The following is a 20,498-nucleotide window of genomic DNA, read 5'->3' as shown; positions in this document are numbered from 1 at the left end:
AACTTACATTAAATTATAAGAAAATTTTGCCTCTGGAATTTCTATCTTCCTATCAGCTCAGCTTCCTTCACCATGACCCGGTTGTCCCATTAATACAGAATTTGCCTCTCAGTCACTAGAGAATGTTTGAAGACTTAAAGCCTTTAAGAGGAATAAACCACAAAGGTAGACGTGCAAGCAGTGGAGCTCTTCCTGATTCTGTATAAACAGTCTGGTGGAGTTGGGGGGATGGGGCCACAAAACGGTGTGTTATGATTTAGTCATTGCTCTGACCCACTTCCCACGCCTAGCAAATGCCAGTTGTTTCCCAGCATTTCCCTGAGGAAGGGGCTCCAGGAAAATGATTCCTTTCTTGCTTTTTCTTTTGTATTTGTGCTTGTAATTTTATTAAATATTGCCGATTGTACTTCACAGAACAATTGGGCCAATATGTACTCTCAATAACAATAAATGAGAGTACCTACTACTCCACACACATTCCAGCAGTGTATTATTAAACTTTTTGTACTTAAGTTAAAAATGGACATCTCGGTGTTGTTTTAATTTGCATTTTTCTTATTTAAAGTGAAAGTGAGCCACTTATTTTTCCATCTCATGAAATGTAGGTTCAATCCTTTTATATTTTTCTAATTGACTTGCAACAGCCCTTTATATACTTGGGAAACTAGATTTTTGTTTGATATTAGTTAAAAATATTTTTCCAATTTTATTATTTGTATTTTGACTTTACTTATGGTTGATTTCCTATGCACATTTTACAAATATTTCCACATGGTAGAATTCACTGGTCTTTAATGGCTTCTAGGTTGTTGCATATTTAGAAAGGTCTTCCCCATTTTAAGATTATCTTTTTAAAAATGTTCTCCCATGAATTCCTTGAGCATTTTTATGGCTCATGATCCCCTTCTTAAGTAGGAAGGAAAGAAGGCACTCCACACTGTACCTGACACCCACCTTCAAACTCTACCTTTTCCAAGACCTGTGAATTGACCTCTAGGACCTTCAGGCATTTCATTTGAAAATGAGGATAATAACCTTTTCCTCTTTGTGACTGTGATGACTGAATGAGGCAATGTGTTATATATACCAGCACAGACTCTGGGTATTATTCCCTTCCCCTTGGCCTGACAGGAGGGCATATGCATCTTAAGTTTGCAACCAGGCATGGCTCTAGGGTTCACAAAGAGGAAGATATCATGGAAGAATTATAAGTTAAATACATTCATATATTGATTTTAACTCAATATTCATAACAGGAGTATGACAGTTTGGCTAGAAAGCAGGAAGAATGGGATTTGACAAAAAATGTGGGAGGGGCTGTCTTTCCACTAGCAGAATGTTGCTCCTTGAGGGCAGGGTCTGTCTGTGTTGTCCACCATTTGTATGTGGTGCCTAAAACTACCTTGAAGTCAGTAGGTGCTCAATAAATATGTGTGAATGAATTGCGTTAGATAATAGGGCCCACAAAGCATTAGTAGTGAACTTCCTTTGTGGGGGCCATCACTACACGACTGTGCACTCCTGAACCTCCCTGAAAGCACAAAAGATCCTGTTTTAGTCACAGCAGGAAGGAATCCAGTTCTTGAAAGACTTTCAGGAAGTCTAGAAAACGTAGGATGCAATATATATAAAATGTTAAAAGCTGCCCAATATACAAAGGAAGTGAAAAAATGTCCTCACTGGAAGGTTTCTAAAAGTAGAAAACTATGCCCAAATTTTAATGATTTCTGGGTCTTGGTTCACCAAATGCCCCAAATGGGTCAGGTTTGAGTAGACAAGGACCATTTGGGAAGCCACAGGACATTGCAGTGATTGTAACCTTCTAGGGTCAAATTCTGAGGTCAAGTCGGAATGTTCTGGGGTCAAGTCAGAATGAAGTCAGAATTTTAGCCCCATCATTTTGTGATGCTTGCCAGCCAATGTTACCTCTTTAAGACTTAATTTCTTCATTTGCAAAATTGGAATTATAATAGGAACTACCTCAAGAGTTGTTATAATGATTAAACTATAAGGAAAAGTATTTAACTTAATGCCAGACATACCTTAAAAGTTCAATGATTTGCTATCTTCCTTCCTTTACTGCACTCGTAGATAGGACACTTCAAAGAGATTGGCAATGAGAATGAGAAATGAGATCCACTATGTGGCAGACCTCTGTCCTCTGGTAGAAGGAGCTGCAAAAAGATTATGATCTAAGCTCAGAGTGGAAGTTGAGGAACCCAGCAGAGATGTAGCTTCCAGGGGATGCACTGACGGAGCTGAGAATCAAAGGGTCATCACCAATGCTCTAGGTGAAGAACATGTCTGTGAAAGTAAAGAAAGCAGCTGAGATCAAAATTCCTCCTAAGAGGGACAACTTGGGCTGATAGGAGTTTCCCAAGTAAAAGGCAGATTTTCTAGTACAAAGCTTCTTTGTTGCATTGTTTCCTTGCTGAGACAGACGCCAGGACATTGGGAGGCGCGTGCCTGGTGTAATTCCCCAGCTAGTTATGTGTCATCCCCGAGCATCCTGCAGCAAAGTGAAGTGTGGTTGTTGGCAAGGACCAAGAAAGAGAAATGCTCCTGAAATATTCAAAGAAATCTCTTAGCTGACCCTTTCACCAACAGTGTGTTCATGCAGGAAGAAAACTTCAGCTAGCTAACCTTCTCCTTATAAGGATAAAGGAATTGGAGCCCCGAAAAAAGGAAGTGAATTGCCTGAGACATAGGAGAGGTCTCCTGACTCTGTCCTGACTTGTTGCTTCAACACACATCATTTTGTCATGTGTCACATTGGTTTTTCCTCAGATTTCTGTCTCCCTATGGGTATCTCAATACTGCAAATACTACAAAAATGATACTATGACACCTTCATCTTTTTACTTAAAGACAACATGTCCCCTTTACTGCTGTGGGGGCCCAGGAGTTACCAGATAGTCCTAGGAACGTTGTCAGTGAATCCGGATCCCTAGGGGGACACTAGTGTGCTCTCTGGAGAATCACCTTCTGTGCACCAGCACCCTGCTTGCCCTGGGCCTGCTGTTAAGAAGTCTTTGCTGTCGGGTCTCCCCAGGAATTGGCCCGGAGCACTTCTGAATGTTTAGGATCACCCTACCCAGTTGTGTGGACCTAAACAAGTTAATTTTTCCACACCTCATTTTCTTCATATGTAAAATGGAAATAATCGTAAGGTTTGGTAAAGAATAAGTGGCATAATCCATTAAAAGCACCTAGCTTCATATGATAGGTCCGCAATAAATGTTCATCCTTTGCCTTCTCCCATTACCTCTGTCCCTGTGTATTGGTCGTGCCCTGGTTGGGTTACACCAACTAACTTCTTCCACCCAGAAGAAATGTGAACCTAAATGACAGTTTTCGACCGCAAGTACCTCTGTACCCAGCAAGGAAACATAAACAGCGTCAAGAGGAGCTGCTGTTCATTGTGGAGCCAGATCATGGAGTCCCCTACACCTTCTTGCCGAATGAACGGGAACTTGACCCTACATGGAGCTGCCTCTTGGCTGTGGAGGCAGAGAGTGTCAGAGGAACTGGTCAGGAACCAGTTGCCCTCCAACCCAGTGCTAAGCTCAAAACTGTGTCTGTGAGTTCCCTAACCCCGAGACAGTCTTCCCAAGGGCGAAGGGGCAGAATGTTGGCAAAAAAGCCTGGACTGCGCCGGGTCTGGGAGTGAGGGCAGCCACACCGGGTGCTGCCCAGAGGGAGCAGAAAAGGCGGAGGTCGCCATGGTTTCTTTTTCTTGTCTGTTTTCTACCCCCGTAAATGGCTCCTTTTCAAGCAACCATAAACTAAGACATAAAATGCAAAGCAGATGTTCTCTATGTATATTGCAAGGTAAAGACAATGTAATGACACACACAAAGGTACTGTTAGTCAATTGTTTATTTTCCCATTCTTGCTCTCCAGCAACAAGGGTAGAGATAATGACTCAAATATCTCTGAAGTGATTTTGACTGCAGCCTGGTTTGATGAGAAGAGCAAGGCTTGGGAAGCAGACTTAGCCTCAAACCTCAGCTATGCTGCCTATGGGCTGTGTGGCTTTGGGCAGGTTACTTAAGTTCATTTTCCGCATCCATAAATGACTATTCGGAGGATTAAATAAGACAGTGCATGACACTGCTCAGCACTCAGCCTGCCCCATTAGCATCCTGTCGGTTCATGTTGATTCTTTTGTGACACCTAGAGCCGTGCTTCTCCACATTTCCTTCATTACTGTCCCCCATGAGGAAGCATTCTATACAGTCTCTCCATAAAATTTTAATACCAGAGACAAACTATGTATCTGTTTATGTACTGTATACATATATGTCCATCATACCTAAAAATGTAAGATTATTTTTGCTCCCAATGACCAATTTTCCTCCCCTCAAGGGTGACACCATGTCCACTGAGAATGTGTGTCCTGTCTTAGCCTATCCTTTATGTTGCTGGATCAATAAGTGACTTATGACACCAGTTCTGCCTGGTCTGACATGGTATCCCACTAGAGGATTGATAAAAGGCACAGCTTCTGGAAGATGTCCATGAATCCAAGTGATATGGATTTCAGAGACATTATTTAGATCCTTGAAGGCTAGTCTCAGTCAGCAAAAAGCAGTGCCATTCTCACAAAAGGCTGAGCCACCTGTATTGGTGGGTTAGAACAACCGGGAGAGAAAACAAATCAATGGCTGCAGAAAGAACAAATCAGAGAGAATCTGCCCAGTTCTACTCAAGACTGAAGCAAGATAATTTTTAAATTACAGAATTATTTTTCCCTACATTTCTCTCTTTGCCTTCAAGCTCACCTCAAGAAGGTAGCCAACTCTGTGTTTCTTGCCTCGGCATTTGTGACCCTGAGCATATTATTCACATTCTGACTTCTTTCCAAGAGCCTAAATCCACTGAACTGGATATGATTTGAGGAGATGGATTTTTCCTTAAACTGAGCTAATGCCAGGCGGGGTGGGAGCATTTATGAGATTTTGGGCTATGAAAAACTGCGCCCCACTCCATGGCAACACTGTAAGGATGTGGTGGGACCGCAGAAGTCATTACAGGCTGCAGCGAGGAAGTGAGATATCCTGGGCTGGGTCCTCTAGCTTCCCTGAAGCAGTTTTGCCTCAGAAGCAACAGTCAGCAGACCTGAGAAGATAGCCGGCTGGTGAATCCCTTTGGAGGAGACGGAAGGCCAGAATGATTGAAATTGAATGTCCTATCCACGCAACACAGAAGTTAAATTTTTAAATAATACATTATACCTGGCATGGCTGCACTGAAATTCATACATGCTACTGTTCGGGAGGAAGAATTTTCCTCTACCCTTCAAGGTTCTTCTAGTCTAAGAATTACACTGACATGAGACAGATCAGCAGGAGAAAATAAAAAACCCAAGTTGCATTACATACATACAGAGCCCAATAATGAAATTGAGACCCAAAGAAATGACCAAAGCGGGAAGTTTTTATACATATTAGGGAGAGAGACAATATATCTGCAAAGAAAAAATTTGGTAAGACAAAGGAAACTTAGGTCTGGGAGCTTCAGTTAGAAAGGAATTCTAAATAGCATTTGGGCTGGGGTAGTAAATTAGTAAAAAAGTAACAAGATTCATTTATGCAGCCTTCTCAGGCTCTGAATTCCCTGCCTCTAGTGAGCAGGATCTCTCTCTTCCTCCTGGTACAGGGAGGGCACCCTTTACATAGGACATTTATTTCCTGGTTTCAGGGATGCTACAGAGGAGGGTCAGTGTCTATATCCTGCACTAGCCATTTCTCCAGTCGCTTTAATTCAAAGTAATCAATGTGCCAAAGTGGGATATTTTAGGACAGCCTGTCTGTCCTTGATCCCTACACTACATAATGACGCTACCGGACATGGTCTTTTCTACATAGCAGGTGTGCTATCGTACCTTCATTATTACTGTTACTTTTAATATATTTTAAGTATAATTTTCTAAATGTTTTGTCTCACTTTTCCAGAAAGTACAGTCTACCCTTGAACAGCACTGGTTAAACAGCACAAGTCTACTTACATGCAGATTTTTTTCAATAAGTATATTGGAAAAACTTTTGGAGATGTTCAACAATTTGAAAAACATTTTCTCTTCTCTAGTGTAAGTGTTTTAGTGTAAGAATACAGCATATGATACATATTACATGCAAAATATGTGTTAATTTACTGTTATCAGTTAACACTTCTGATCAACAGGAGCTCTTTGCGTGAGTCAAAAAGTTACATGTGGATTTTTGACTGTGCAGAGGGTCAGCCCCCAAGCCCTGTTGTCGTTCAAGAGTCAACTGTATAGATATTTTGTGCATTAACAATTATAGTGGATCCTTTTTTAGCCTTTGAAGGACATAAAAGGATGGTATTCCTAGGCGATCAACAAATAGGTATTTGACTTTAAATGAGTTGAAATTAAAACATGGAAGTGACACATGGTCCTGGCACAGGGATGTGTTTGCGTTTCTGCAGCAGTCTCTTTTCTTTGCATGTACTCTAATGAGGGGTGATCTAGGGCAAATTTATGAACTATTTAAATGCTCCCACACCAGTTCCTGAGCCATTCCTATCCAAACAAAAAAGAAGCCTTTCTTGTTACTTTCAACAAATACTCCTAGAAGGTATTATCTGGTAGATTCCTAAAGAGCTCCCTACATTTTCATTGCCATACAGAACTCTGAAAGACATAAAGAACTTCAAAATTTGGAGGTAAGGATTCTCTACTAAAAAATTGTGCAGAGCCATGACTATTCTCTACTGGAAGACTGAAACATCATGTTTAATTTGAGTGAGGACTTGTCAACTTGAAGCCCTACTTTTATTCAAAGTTGGGATAAGCCGAGGTCTTAACCAAAAGGTAACCATGCAGAGTCCTCCTGGAGAATCCCATGGCCTGAGGAAGAGAAAGAGGCCAGTCCTAGGAAAGAAAGGCAAAAAGAAGAACCCACACCCACACCCACACCCTCACCCACAAAGAGGAATGAAGCCACTTGGGCGTGGCTTTGCAAAATCTGCTACAAGATGTTTACCTGACATATTTCAAACAAATACAGATAAAGACGAGAGGCCATTCTTTAGTACTAAGGAAATTCATGAGATCGAGTTTCACATCTTAGTTTCATTATGAATAAAAAGCTCTTGGAATTTCCCACCCAAGTCGGCCATAAAAAAAATACACCCTATGGAGACAGCAAAGAACTTCCTCCTTTCTAATAACAAGTCTATCAGATGATTAATAAGCTCTGAAAGGACACATGAATCATACTTAGAAGTCCTCTTATAACTGTCTCACAGTGAGTGGCAACAATGTCTAAACAACCGTGTTCTAGGTATAATTCAAGGAAATCCCACAAAGTCCTTCATGTTTTCAGTCATGTTCTTGCCAGCTTTGGGAAAGACTCTGGTCCCGCTTTTCATTAATCCAAGTGCAGCCTGTCTTCCCATGTCCAGTTCTGGTAACACAATTCCCATGAAGCCCACTCCTTGGCTTCAAGACCCCTTCAAGCCTGTAGCAGGCTCTGTATTTCTTGTTTCAGCATCTGTGACTGAGCAGATTGTTCTCATTCTGACATCTTTCCTAGAGCCTAAATCCACTGAAGGAAACCAGAATATGTCACCCTAAAATATGCCTCTTTGACATAAAAACCATTTTGATCTGAAAACAATTAAAAAATAACAAATGCAGAGAAACTCCTCCCTTTCTGCCTGAAAGAAAATAGGAATTCTCTTCATAACCGGAGACAGACTGTTAGCCCAGGGAAGGCACCAGAAGAATCTACAAACTTAGTCCAGTAGTTTCCTTCCCACAGTTTGCCACCCTTGGAGGCCTAACACTGCTTTCCTCGGCCTTGTCATTTCTCTACAAATGTATTGTTCTTTGTTCAAGATGCTCTATAAGATGGAATTCTAAGCTGCCATTCTGAGTTACTTTTCATTTAGGTTTCTCCCATGTGATCTGTGCTACATGTTTAATAAACTGTTTTTCTCTTGTTAGCCTGTCTTTTGTTAAGCAGTGCCAGCTGAAAACTTAAGGTGGGCAGTGGTGAAGTTTTGCCTCCTTTGCAGCACAGATCACATGCAGAAGTGGATTTAGTGTGTTTCTTTTCTTTTGACTTCAAAGTCACTCTACTGGTGCCACCCACACGGAAACCTACCCACATATCATATCCTTGTAGAATCTGCCCAGATAAAGGGCATGATATAGAAACCACAATTTATAGACTTTCTATATCTAATTTCTCAGGGTAATTAATTAAATGGCTACTGGAATTAGTTGCACTGAGAATGAGAACTATCACCTGAAATAAAAATAAGCAAATGTTTTCTTTGTATCAAAATGAAATATTTTTCCCTCTGATTATATAAATAATATATGACAGCATAAATTATTTGAACTACAGAAGATATAAGAAAAACAGAAAGGGATCAACTATGTAAAATATGATGAATACAATAAAATAGGAGTTAATATTGTACTTATGAGATAACCGCTATATAGTCACATTCTTTTATATATCTCTTTTGCATATTTGCACAGGTAGGTAGTTTTATTTTAAGTAGGTTCACATCATGCATACAGCTTTTATTATGAACACCTTCCATTTCAACATGGCGGGTCTTTTTATTGTTGTTTGTTGTTCATTTGTTTTGTGTACCTTCCCCTTCTCTTTCTCTCTCTGCACTCACCCATCCTGCTCTCTGGTTCCTTTTCATTAATAATCCACTATAAATCTTATATGTTTCCCCTCCTTGCTCATATTGTATCAGACACACACACGCATACACATAGACACACATATATATGAGGGGGAAGGAAGCTTGTCATGATTCCCTCTATAAAATACAATTATACCGATTCTTATTTTTCTCACTTAATACATATCATAGGAAAGCCTCCAAATCATACAACATAGACCTAACTTGTTCTTCTTTTAAAATCCCTTTATTATATGCCACTGTTTATATATATATATATATATATATATATATATATATATATATATATATATATATATATATATATATATACAACTTTCAAGGCTTTCCTTGTGAATGGGAATAGAAACATATTCTGTTCCTGGTTTCTTACCTCCATGACAGTGGAAAGGGGATCTTAACTTTGCTGAAGCACTTTTCTTCCCTCACCTTTGCAGATTTTTCAAAATAATTTTCTGTTTCTTCTCTACACTACTCTCTGGTGATGTACATGGAGTAGTGGGTCAGAACCTTTCACAGATTATGGGTCTTTTCAAAAATATCATGATGAACATAATTAAAACCTCTCCAGAAAAATGTGCTTACACTTTTAGAACTTGCTTATAATTTTAGTGGACTTGGACCCAGGTGAATAATTCACATATTTGAGAAAATTTCTACACAAAAAAAATTCCCTTATGGCTGTACTCATTCCCCAAACCTCCACACCTCTTCTTCCTGGCGATGGCCTGTGACAGATTATGGACTCACAGCACAGCAAAGGCAGGCAGCTGAGAAGGCAGGGTTCACACTTTTCTCTGCAAAAGTACCATGTGCCTAACAGACCACTGGGCAAGTGTTCCTTTACATCCTGACTCATGTGAGCTTGGGAGCTACTACAGAGCTGATTGCTGTCTTCCATGCAATCCAATTATTAAGGGATTCTCATTCACTTATCATTTTATTCTCATAAGCATGCCATTTGTCACTATTAATGTTGACTTGGTTATTTTTATAGAGCTAATGGGTGTAATGATTCTTCAAATGCAAGATCTTTGAATTATGCATGCAGTCTAAATTCCCTACACCTTTTATGTTTGTTAAATCAGTGTTTCAATGGCAGAAATCAGTCCCAAACCCCAGCCAAGAGCTGCCTTCACTCCCCTGTGCCCATCTCCATAGAACAGGAAGAGCAATTGTCTGATATGCTTAGACTGACTGATAAGAGAGAAGACTTTCTGAGTGGCAGCCCTGTTTCTGTAGCTACAGTATATATATGGGCTTGAGATGCTGAGGTTAGGGAATCAGAGTCCAAGGGTCACCTCTCCTGTATCTGTTTTCCCTTTCTGATCTATCTCCTTAAGGTTATAGACTATCCCAGGGCCCTAAGGCATCAGGGATAGACAGGGTCTGATGTTTTATGGAACCAAATCTGGAACCTTACCACCCAATGACACATATGGTATCTCATTTGGAGAATCTTCTGTTTTTAAGGAATATTCAGTGTTACTTTAATTTTTTTATTTAAGTATTGGTAACACAATCTTATATTAGTTTTAAGTGTGCAATCTACTGATTCAGCAATTGTATGCATTACAAAATGTTCACCGAGATAAGTGTAGTTACTATTTGTTACTGTACAAAGTTATTACAATATTATTGACTTTACACCCTGTGCTGAATTTTCTATCCCCATGGTAAATTAACTGGAACTTTGTACCTCTTAATCTCACTCACCTATTTCATCTGTCCTCTCACAATCCTCCTCTCAGTCAACCCCAGCTCTTTTCTCTGTATTTATGAATTGTAGGGGTCAAAGGCAGGCAGTTTCAGAATATGCCCTTGTTGGCATACAACTCCATCAGAGCTGAAAACAATCAAGGCCCAAAACACTCAAAAAAAGCCTTTGACTTCCCTCCACCCACAGCTGCATAAAAAGGATTTAGGTGGAGAAACTACTGGAGGCGGAGGGCCCTCGTCACAGACAGCTGCATCACAGTGTGGGCTGTGCATGGTGGGAAGTCAGCTAACACTCCTCTCTATGCCCCGTTGCTTCCAAGTGGCCCATCAAGTATTTGTTCATCAAGCATTTACTCTTCCATATTCCTGGGATTGCTTCCCTTTTCCTTTGAAGTCTTAGATTCCTACCTGCTTCTACTTAGTTCAGGATGATATATATGTACTTCATTGCCCCTAATTGTCTTTGAAATCAATGTCTCTGGATTCCCTGTGCGAATGTAATTAAACTTCGTTTTTTCTCTCTTTAACCTGTCGCATGTCAATTTGATTCTTAAACCAGCTGGCACCTTGAAGGGTAAAGGAAATTTCTTCCTCCCCAACAGAATCTCTTCCTGGTTTGTTTGTTCATTTGTTTTGTTAGATTCCACATATAAGTGAAATCATACAGTAATTGGCTTTGTCTGACTTATTTCACTTAGTGTAATACCCATGAGGTCCATCCATGTTGCTGCAAATGGCATTCTTTTTTATGGCTTGAGTGATAGTCATTGTGTGTGAGTGTGTGTGTGTGTGTGTGTGTGTGTGTGTGTGTGAATGTGTGTGTGTGTGTGTGTGTGTATACCAGAATTTCCTTTCCCATCATATGTCGACTGACACTTAGATTGCTTCCATATCTTGGCTATTGAAAATATGCTTCAAGAAGCATAGGGGTGCATATATCAGTTCTGAAATAACTTTTTTGTTTTCTTTGGGTAAATACCCAGAAGTACAGTTTCCAAATGGTATGGTAGGTCTATTTTTTATTTTTTGAGGAAACTTCTTGGTGCTTTCCATAGTGCTTGCACCAATTTACCTTCCCACCAACAGTACACAAGATTGCTTTTCTCCACATCTTTGTCAACACTTATTTCTTGTGAGGTGATATCTCTTTGTGGTTTTGATTTGCATTCTCCTGATGATTAGTGATGTTGAACATGTTTTCAGGTGTCTGTTGGCCGTCTGTATGTCTTCTTTGGAAAAATGTCTATTCAGGTTCTCTGACCATTTTTAAATCAGGTTATTTGTTGTTGGTTTGTTGTTTTTTTTTTTGGTGTTGAGTTGTTTATGAGTTTTTCATGTATTTTGGACATTAACCCCTTATGGCATGTATCATTTGCAAATGTCTTCTTCCATTCAGTAGGTTGTCTTTTCATCTTGTTGATGGCTTCCATTTCTGCACAGAAGCTTTTTAGTTTGATATAAACCCCCCTGTTTAGTTTTGCTTTTGTTTCCCTTGCTTGGGGAGACATATCCAGAAAAAAAATTGCAAGGTCACTGTCAGATTTACTCCTTATGTTTTCTTCTAGGAGTTTTATAATTTCAGATTGTACATTTAGTTCTTTAATCCACTTCCAGTTTATTTTGTGTATGGTACAAGAAAGTGATCCAGTTCCATTCTTTTGCATGTAGCTGTGCACTTTTCCCAACACTATTTATGAAGAGACTGTCTTTTACCCACTGTATATTCTTGCCTCCTTTGTCATAGGTTAATTGACCATTTAAGTGTGAGTTTATTTCTCTACTCTCTATTCTGTTCCATTGATCTATGGATCTCTTTTTGTCTGGTACCATACTGTTTTGATTACTACACCTTTGTGGTATAGTTTAAAATTAGGGAGCATGATACCTCCAGCTTTGTTCTTCTTTCTCAAGATTATGTGACTGTTCTGGGTCTTTTATGGCTCCATACAAATTTTAGGACTATTTGTTCTAGTTCTGTGAAAAATCCCACTGGTATTTATGCCACATGTAGTTTTAAATAACAAATTTTCTCTTGTTTAAGTGACAGGTTGATGGGATCATTACTTTAAATTTAAGAAATACGTAAAGAAAAAAACACAACCTTCATGGGACTAAGGTGACATGGTATTCATGGAAGCCACACCTCCTCATCCCAAATTGATGAGATATTAATGGAGGAACACTGACCCAATTATGTGTGATGAGGAAGGGATCTCAAAGGTCAACAAACAAGCACATCAAAGCATAGCCTCAGGCCTGGGCTACATGTGGAGTGAAGAAGACACCAAAAAGCCAAGATGGTAAAGCCAGAGTGGGTCCCTGAGACAAGGCGAGAGGAACCAGAAGCTTTAGGGCTAATGACCTTTTAAATTCTATCACTAGGTTAACCTTGAACAGGTTACCTTAGGCACCAAATTCATGAAAATGAAAAACTTGGGTAACACCATTTTAAGAAAAGTAATTTAATGTCACATACTGCTGATAGCAGAATATCTCAATTCCCCAAAATCCTGTGTCAGAAGATGGCACACATGAAAACAGGCATTCATTGAATTTTAATGAGTCAATCAATCATTCCTGTAAAACTGGTACCAAAAAGTAAACCCAAATTCCCTGCTATAATCATTCCACGGGAAAATCCGCTGTTTTGATATTTCATATTGCTCTCTGACTTACCCCTCTATTTTTCTGTGGGGAAAATCTGCACAGTGAGCAAATCCTGTAATTTCAGCAGAAAGTTTCCTTATTATCATTGGCATCTTAGCAGCTGTGTCTGGCTAGGCTTCCCTTATGACAGGGATCCCTTCAGAATTTCCCAGTTACTCATGAGTACCAGGGCCTGGCTGGCCTTAGCCCCTCTTCCAGCCTCTTCCGCTCTTCAGCCTTTGACAGATCTGACTGAGTAGCATCTCCCTTTGACTGCTGGAATCTCAGACCTAAGAACCCTCATGAAGGTGTAAAAGTGGGACATCGCTGGAGAAGATGAGAGCTTTGCATTAGGGAGGGCATTCTGTATGGCAAGTACTGACCCACTTTATATACATTACCCTGTTCAAGCTCATAGTGACTGATTATGATTCCCACTTTGAAGATGAGTTACATGAAGCTCTGAGAGTTTTAAGCAACTTGCCTATGGTCAACTACCTAGTTAAGGAGATAGATTTTGAATATATGTCCACATTCACTGACTTAAGTCCTAAGCCTTGAAAGCATGTCTCTAGGCTACTCCAGTATCATATCCTAAGGCAGCAATTGTTCTTGTAGAGAAGGATTTTCTTGTTTTGGTTTGCTTTATTTTGTGCTTGCTTTTTAGAAGAAGCTGTATCTGGAGCAATTTTGCTTTTGAATAAAATTTTTACTGATATATAACATACATATACAGAAAAGTGTACAAATTATAAATGTTGATCTCAAAAATAAATTCACAAAGTGAACCACTCCTGTAGCCATATTGGGTCATTTTATTCATTTAGTGTTTCTTTTCTTCAGAAGTTTCTTAAAATTTTCTATGGTTTTCCTAGTGATTGACTATTAATGGAATTTTTATTAGGGGATGTCTCTTTGGAGAGAAGTTAATTCCCAATATTCATTAAGAAAGAATTTGGCCTGTCCACATCTGGCACCAACTGAAAGCCAACATTACATACTTAGGAGTTTTTACATCTGTCTTTCAAACAGCTGTCTTCTGATTTCCCTGGCCAAAAAGACCCCATTCACTGCTGTGTGATAACTCTGAATATGCTTTATTGCTGTAATTACATATATATATATGTATATATATATATATATTCAAGGAAGTAGAAGAATACATGTACTTTTTAAAAATTCTTTAACAAACTTTCTAACTTTCCTTGATTGGCCTCCCAGTCTAAATCTGCCTGTTTCTCTCAACAGCACCACAGTGTGCACCACACAAGCTGAAGCTACAGGAGACCCAGGGTTTTTTTTATAGTGTTCACTAATGTACCCCAGTAACTAGACCAGTGCCTGGCATAAAATAGGTGCCAAAAAAATATTTGATGAAGGAATAGGTGATGGAAAGATCCCTCCATTCATGCAATCTCAAAATTTTTCAATTATTCAATAAGCATTTTATTAATCTTTAGATCATCTGACCATCTATTCACCACCACCTCGAATCAGTTTCCAAGTCCTGTCATATCATGTATTACTTACCACCTTCATCTTAGCTCTCCATTGTCTAGTCTCATCTAATCCATGCATTGATCACTTTATACCTAGAATGTAAATCCCCTTCTAACAAATCTTTTAATTCTGTTCTCTATGCACGATGCACAGCACATTGTTGCCAGCAATTTTTTCCTACCTTCTACTTTTGACACAGTATTCCCTTTCTCAAAAATGAATTCATAAACTCAAAGGAGTTATCTCAGATAAGGGGGATTACAAATGATTTCTACTTTCTTCTGTATTTTTCAAATTTCTAGAATAAACTTTTTAGTTTTAAAATTTTAATAAAATTCCCATAAGTGTTATTTCTTTAAAAGATAGTGTTCTCTCAACGCTTAATTCCACAAGTATATAGTGAACGTGTGCCCAGTGCATCTTTAGGTTCTAGGGATTCAATGCTTGTTCTCAAGGGGCCGATAGTGTCATAGGGGAGAGAAAGAAGTAAACTAGGTAAATACAATCAACTGAGAAAGGTATGTCCTGGGTTAGCTCCCCTGGAGCCCTGCAACCAGTCCAGGGCCTGGTTCCGAACCCAAGTTGGGCTGCTCATCACTCAAAAGGCCAAAACTTGAGAGACAAGCATTGGTGGAAAGGGAAGTTGCTTTAGTCAGGAAGCCTGCAGCCCAGGAAGATGGGGGACCAGCATCCAAGACCATTTCTGAAGTGAGAGCATTCTCAGAGGGACTTCATGGGCACAGGAGGGAGCTACTGAAGCATCAGCAGTCAATCAATATCTGGGTGCTTAGGGGCAGGCCGATTTGCTGGCCTCAGGGAGGCTATCTTCCTTATTTTCAGTGACTTCAGTTCCAGGAATAGAGTGCCCTTATCTTCAGTTTCAAAGAAACTCAGAAAGGTCTGGTTAATGTTTTGCAAGCCAAGAGAAAGCCATATGTAAGCGGGTGGAAGGAAGAGAATTAGCTTGCTCCAAAATGGAGTAAGGGTCAGGCCTTGTGAAGGCCTCCAACAGCCCAACAGGGATCAAGCGATGACTGTGCAGTCCTGGGACCTGGGGTGGGTCCGGACAGGCTTCCCAGAGGAAGCCTAAGAGGAGTCTTAAACCAGAGGAGAGGACAGAGGATGAGGAGGGGGCAGCGGGCAGAGAATGTGCAGAGCCCAAAGGGACGGCAGAGCAGAGGAGTGTGTTTGCGTGTGTGCGTGTGTGTTGGGGAGGGAGTTATCTCTCGAGATGGAACTGCGGAGGACCGCAGGGCCTGGATTATGCTAAGGGATTCCAATTCAGTCGTGAGGGCAGTAGGAGGAACTGAAGAATTTAAGCAGGGGCGAAACATGGCCACATTTTCATTTAAAAATATTGTTTCGGTAGCTATGTAGAGAATGTGCAAGATAAGGACTAAGTTATAGTGCAGTTAATCAAGGTCAAATTTCTTTGTCATTGATGAGAATAAGGCTAACAATCTGATCCCTCCCTTCTTTCTCGGCTTTCTCCAATAGTTCATTAGGGGCCTTTCTCCTTCTCCACACTCCCCTTCTTTCTGTTCCTGCCACAGTTAGTTCTTCCCTACAGGGAGCTTCCCGTTTCTCTTCTCCCTTGATTTCTTCAAATCCTAGCCTCCATCCTCCTCGTGGGTGTCCCCACCTAGTGTCTCAGCTCCCCTCCTGTCTGTGGACCACACTCCTGGATATGGGACTTTGCTTTGTGTCTTACAGTCCCAGTTACCACTACAGAGCCACACACATAAATCAGAACTCCAGGCTTGTTTATTTCAGTTGATGGTGATTTCAAAACAGGACCCAGGTGGGATTTTACTACCCTAATACCTGCCCTGAGATGGATGTACCCACAGGTGGTGGGTGTGGCTGGAAAACTGTATAACTTCCAGTGGACAACGCTTCTTTTCCATCTAGGTAAATCCTGAAATTCTACCTAGAGTGTTATTTTTTAGCTTACAAAACTATACTCTCTGTTAAAGGCTAATTCCTTAATGTAAAACAAAGCTCTTAACATTTATTTTTATTTCAGTTTAAAACAATCTCAGATCTTTTTTTAGTGGTTTGATAGGATGATGATGAGACTGGGATAAACAATTATGGGATTGGAGAGGGAGGATTGATAATAAGGATGGAAGCCACCGAGTCGGGAGACAAGCATCCAAACTTCTCAGCGATACAGGGCAGTAGTGGAGCTCCTCTTCCGGAGCACGGGTTCTCACAGTGCGGCCCCAGACGAGCAGCAGCCTCCTCTGGACATGAAGAGCTCTGGCTCCTTTCTCGGACCTACTCAGTCAGAAACTCCAGGGCGCCCGTCCGACAATGATGCCCCGGGGACCACAGCTCTAGAGTTTAAAGGAAGGATCTACAAAGGCGTTGCACTAAAATCTAAGTTTAGTTTCTTCTCATTCTTCCCCTTTCCCATGCTCCCTGGCAATGAAGATAAAAATAAGGCATAACAGAGACCTATGAATATCTGGGTTAAAGGAGGTTCTATTGAAAAGGACCATGCAAAAAAAAAAAAAAAAATAGTCACTGAGTACTTATGCTGTCCCAGCCACTGCCTAAGGCACAGAAAATGCAAAGATGAATGACTGTTTCTGTGCTAGAGGAGGCCTACTCCAACCTGTGTGTATATAAATAAAGTTTTATTGGAACACAATCACATTCATTGAGTTATATTTTCTCTATGGCTGATTTCTTGTTACAATGGCAGGATTAAGTAGTTTTAACAAAGACCATATAGCCTACAAACTCTAACATTAGTTATTATTCTGGTCCTTTACAAATAAAGTTTTTGACACCTTCTGTAGGACAGAGGTTTATAAGTTAATTATAAAAAAAAATTTTTTTAACCCAGAAAGTAGACTATTTTCTCAACCAACATTAATATTTTTTCCCTACTTCTCATCTTTCTCCCTTTCCCAATTTCCCAGGCACCTTCAAGAAACCCTACAGCTCCAAGTTGAAAAACACTGCTATAGTAGTTAGGAGCAGGTATAGATCTTCAGTTAAGCAAGTTTTCTTTGGAAAAAGTGAGCTTCAAGTTATGCTTTGAAAGTTGGATTAAGTTAAGAAAGAGAGTATCAAAGTATAGTTTTCAAAAAATAAAAATCATGACTCATATAAGGATTTAGGCAACTCACTAATGAGAGAGAATCAGAGGGAAGGTAAAACTAGTCCAAAGAATATTTGAGAAGCTAAGTATGTACAGGCCCTGGAAAAAAAAATGTTAAGATAAGTTTAAATTCAGCACAAAACTGGTTAATATCCTACAAGGCAATAAAACTGTAATTATTGGACATCTTTTCTACTAGGAAGATACCATTGATAATAGTGACAAGCAAAAAATTATAAATTAACATGTAGCTTCACTAAGTCTAGACCTTTAATCAATATTGAATTAATTACAAGTCAAACAAAAATACACTCTCCTATAGGATTAAATAATCCTTGGGTGGACTAGTTAAGCAATACTCTCATAGGAGATTGAAAGGACATGCTGTCCTCTTTGTTTTAGTTACAAGTTTTGTCTACATTTTCTTAAACAAGAAGTAAAGAAGAAGAGTATCCCTGTAAGATTCTGTTACCAGAACATTTGAAAAGCTGGGTCTATTTTGGAGAATTGAAAAGCAGCAGGAGCTAGGAGTGGTTAGAGTGTGGGTGAGGCATTGTATTCATAGTTTAAGCAGCTGCCCTTTTTCTTTGTGAAGTTTCTAAACTACAGTATTTACCTGAAATTCTCAACTAGGCATCCTCCAATTTCCAAAGGAAACACTCAGTTTCAGTTTATGCCTCCGAATATTCAGTAAATGTTTTGAAAGGCGTTTAAGGAGAATTCCTTAAAAACCTTAAGGACCAAAGAAATGAAAAAGTGAATTAATTTTTGAAAATCTTATCAATAAAATAATGGTTATAATTGCTTTGATTTACACTTTCCTGACTACTAGAGAGATTCACCGTCTTTACAGACATGCTCTGTCTTTCAATATCCTGCTCATATTCTTTTTATACTTCAAATTTTCCATTGAGTTATTTTCCAATAAATTATTCTTACCTATCTGTAAAATCCCTTTTATGTTTACAAAGGCGATTGAGTCTTTGTCTATTATATTTACTGCAATATTTCCCCCAAGTTGCAATTTTGACTTTGTTATAGTGTCTTTTACCATTCTAAACATTTAAAAAAATTTTTACATGATAGTGCATGTCCACCTTTTTTCTCTTTTGGTTTTTAGATTTCTTATGCTACTCAGGCATGTCTCTCACACCCTTAAAGTTCTTGGTATACTCTCTTAGATTTTCTTCGGACATCTTTAACATTTTCTTTCTTATATTTGGATCATTAATTGATCCTGAATTTATTTTTATGCATAATGTGAATAGGAAACTAAAATTTTTAATCTCATAACCAATTATCCCAGTACTATTTTTCAAATTAACCTTCAAGTCCCCAACAGAATTAAAATGCCCCCTTTGTACTACACCAAGTCCTTATGCCCTTGGCCCTTCCTCTTATCTTTCATTCCTTTTTATAGATTAATTTTTAAACTCTTATTACAATCTCTGTTTTGATTACAGTCCAAAGTTTATTCAGCTTCCCGTAACAGTGAGTATGATTCAGTTACAGCCATCTAGCCATGTTCATTGGAAATAAGCTGGGATGTTCCCGAAATCCTGGGACTGCTGCAAACTGTCTGCTGCCTCTCAGGATGATGCCAGTGCAGCTTCCCTTCTCACAGGCATCTTTACGTGAAGGAAAGTAGATAAAACATCCAAGTGTGGTTTGTGGCTACCAGAGGGTGCTCTGTCAGTATGGAAACTGAGCAGGCGCACATCCATAAATGCAACGATCACACAACACTGAGCACCTCCTCTGTGACAGGGACGTTCTAGACCCTGAGGATAGTTACAGTGAACAAAGCAGACAAAAATCCTTATGGGGAAAAGTTGGAAGAGACAGGTAGTAAACATGTAAAATTTTTTTCTTAAGAAACTTAATTGGGATATAACATATTCAGTAAAATTCACTAATCTTAAGCATCCAGCTCAACGAGCTTTGACATCTGTACCATCTGTGCAACTGCCACTATGTCCAGCCTCTTGGGCTTCCTTGTTCTCCCTCCATCAATAGGGGCAATAACCCCCCCAAAGGTAATTAATTACTATTCTGATTGCTATCAATGCATATTTTAATTTTGCCAGGTTTTGAACTTCACATGTAAATAGAATCATAATATGTACTATCTTGTGTCTGATTTCTTTCACTCAAAATTTTATCTCTGAAATTCACCATGTTGTTGCATACAGTTGAAATTTATTCTTTAAATAAAATGTGTGTTATACCATATTATGACTATGTCACCCTTTACATATCCATTCTCTTGGATATTTCATTATTTCTATTTTTTGGATGTTGGAAATAAAGTAACGATATTCTAATATATTTATATGGATGATCATATTACTCATTTCATTTCTCTGAACGTAGGAGTGGATTGGCAGGGTCAATGATACACATAGTCCATTACATATATAGCTAACTGGTGTCTTTTAGCATTCTGAATACTAAAAAACATTTTTTATGTGACAGTATTTGTCCAGCCTTTCTCTTTTGGTTTTTAGATTTTTTTATGTTGTTCATATATACATTATATATGTATATTTTTATATGTATATTTTTATATGTAATATTCATATATACATATGAATGATTCACATACAAAATATATAAAAAACTCTTACTGATGAATAAGAAAATGATAGACAATTTTTAATAGGTAAAAGGCTTCAACAGACACTTTATAACATAGAAACAATTCAAATAATCAATAAGCACATGCAAATGTGCTAGACAAGAAATGCACCTTAAAATCACAGTGAAATATCAGTACACCAGCCTACCAGAGTACCTAAGATTAAAATGACTTGATAGTTCCAAA

Source organism: Manis javanica, chromosome 6 (genome assembly GCF_040802235.1).
Source record: "Manis javanica isolate MJ-LG chromosome 6, MJ_LKY, whole genome shotgun sequence".
Lineage (NCBI taxonomy): Eukaryota > Metazoa > Chordata > Mammalia > Pholidota > Manidae > Manis > Manis javanica.
Note: the sequence above shows the minus strand (reverse complement) of the source record.